Source organism: Pteropus medius, unplaced genomic scaffold (assembly GCF_902729225.1).
Source record: "Pteropus medius unplaced genomic scaffold, Ma_sr-lr_union100, whole genome shotgun sequence".
In the NCBI taxonomy this organism is placed as follows: domain Eukaryota; kingdom Metazoa; phylum Chordata; class Mammalia; order Chiroptera; family Pteropodidae; genus Pteropus; species Pteropus medius.
Genome location: NW_024340692.1, coordinates 16,061,774 through 16,064,459, shown reverse-complemented (window position 1 = coordinate 16,064,459; position 2,686 = coordinate 16,061,774). Strand labels below are relative to the sequence as shown.

Here is a 2,686-nt window from a genome sequence, read left to right as displayed (position 1 = left end):
TTTAATTATTTATTATTACTCATGCCTACAGCACCTGGTCTTCCTAGGTGGTCTCCCATCCAAGTACTAACCAGGCCTAATCCTGCTTAGCTTCCGAGATCAGACATCGGGCTTCTTCAGGGTGGCATGGCCATAGACCATGGACTGTGGCTCCACTGGGGCATGAATCCAGAACCTTCTGCATGTAAAGCAGATGTGCTAACCACTACACTATGGAACCATGTCCTTTCTTACTGCTTCTGATGGTGAGGGACAGTACAGCATTGTAGTTTAGCACATGGGCTTTGGTACTGTGCTGCCTGGGTTTGAGTCCTTGTTAGCCTTTTCTTAGTTATTTGATTCCTGGAGAGTTATTTTACCTCAGTGAGCTTCAGCTTTCTCAACTGTGAGATGGCAACAATAGCAGTACCTCCTTATAATGTTTTAAATAGAATGGAGTAACAACAATGAAGTGCTTAGAATAGTATTCGGTACATACTAGGCATGCAATAAATGTTAGCTCCCATTACGTCTAATTGATCTCCAAGTTCTAGTAGTCTCCTATTTATTCAGTCTTTTCTGTTACCACTATCACTGTCTTAGCCCAGATCCTAATCACCTTATCTGTATATGACTGTAATAGCTTCAAAACAAAGGAGACACGTGCCCTCACATCTTACGTTCTGCACATAGCTAGCTGAGAATCTTTACCATTTATTGACCTCCTATGTACTAGACATACTGGGCTCTGCACTAATTATTTTGGAGACGTTATCTATAATCTTTGTAATCTCACTATAAGCTAAAGCAACTATTATCCCTCCTCTTACATATGGAAACACTGGACTCAGAGAAGTAACTTGTCCAAGGTTACATAGCTGATAAGGAGCAGAGTCAGGATAAGAAACCTGATGATATTCATTTTTTACACCATATGTTACCTTTTGTGACATCGTACTTTGACATTCAATATATCATCTCCCTGCTTAGAAACTAAAGTAAATAAATAAAAATGAATAAATAAATAAATAACTTAGGGGGGAAACCTAGAAATCTTCAAAAGTTTTCTATTAGATCCAGGATTTGTTTTATCCTAACATTGAAACACAAATGACAACTTTCGGCCCCACCCCCTGACCTCTAGGGAAGGGAGAGGGCTAGAAGTTGAAGCAATAGCCAAGGGCTATACTTTAATCAGTCATGTTTAGGTAATGAGGGCTTCATGAAAACACAAAAGAGTAAAGTTCAGCGAACTTCCAGAGTGCAGAATGCATCCGTGTGCCGGGAGGGTGAGTGCACATCAGACCTACAGGGCCGGAAACTCTTGCACCTACGTACCTCTTCATCTGGCTGTTCTTCTGTATCCTTTACAATAAACAGGTAAATATAAAACAACAACCAAACTAAAAGACAAACAACAAGTACAGATCTACATTTATCCTGCATTTGTTTTTTTGATGTTTCTTAATATCGATGTGAATGATGCCTATTTGTAAAGTATTTTGTATAAAATTACATTAATAACAATAAGGTTTTGTTTAATAATTCAGGGTAATCGTGCCTTATAGTAACCAAAATTAAAAGCCAATTTTAATGTAGCATTGCTTTATAAACTTTGAAAAGCTATCGTATTCACTGAAAATTTGTTAGTTCTACTGAATTGTCAAAATCTGGACTAAGCGTGTTTCTCTAATTATTGGTATTAGAAAAAAAATTTGAAGGTTTTTTTCCCTAACGGATGTCAAAAACAAATTTTTGGTTTTATTAAAGAGTTAACTACCAGAATGTTAAAATAGAATATTTTAATAGTAACTTGATCTTAAGATTTCTTTATATCATAGCCTCTTTGACTTCAACTTACAATATTTAAGCTCCCGTGAAACCTCTGCTCATGCAGAGGAATCACATGTTCTCTGCTGGTTGTTGGGTTCCAGCACCTCACTTGCATTTTACATTCACTGTTCACAATCACAATAGCACATTTCCGTTAATCTCTGTCATTTTCATGATGGCAAATTTAAGTCTCGATTTGTTAAAAAACACAGAGACTAAAATCTTACTCTAGAAAAAAGGTTTTCCAATGGCAAATTAACACCATATATGCCTTTGACATGAGGAGAGTGGCAGACTCACCACTATTGATGACGACTAGACAGGAAGACTTACCCTTCTAACAGTAGCCAGACTAAAAGTCAATAAAAGTCAAATTCTCTAACTCAAGGGGATTGCTTAGCAATTACACATACTCAAATGCTGTATTATGCAGAATATACTTTAATATTTTTGATTACCATAATTGAGAAAAAATAACACTAAAATATTCTTATTGAGCATTGAGGAACCTAAGGATCTGTCTGTCCCTGAAGTTGTTACTATATACTGTTAGCACCAGTCCCTAAAAATAAATAGTGCCAAAGTAGCGGGGGCGGGGAGAAGGTGTCACAGTTCTTTCTACTTGTTGTTGTTGTTGTTGTTGATTGAGACCTGTGGCTTTTAAACATTTTTCTTACAATTGTGGTAAAATACACACAAAATTTACCCTCTTAACCATTTTAAGTGTACAGCTCAGTAGTATTAAGTACTTTTACATTCTTGTGCAACCAATCTCCATAACTCTTTTCTTCTTGCAAAATAAAACTCTATACCCATTAAACAACTCTCTATTTCCATCCTCCCCCACCCCCAGCCCCTGGCAACCTTTCTATTT

At 36.9% G+C, this 2,686-nt stretch overlaps 1 pseudogene; it reads right to left on the bottom strand.

The window, feature by feature from the left end:
* Positions 1-22: 22 nt before the first annotated feature.
* LOC120594867 (uncharacterized) lies at positions 23-138 on the bottom strand (annotated as a pseudogene).
* Between the last annotated feature and the right edge of the window lie 2,548 nt (positions 139-2,686).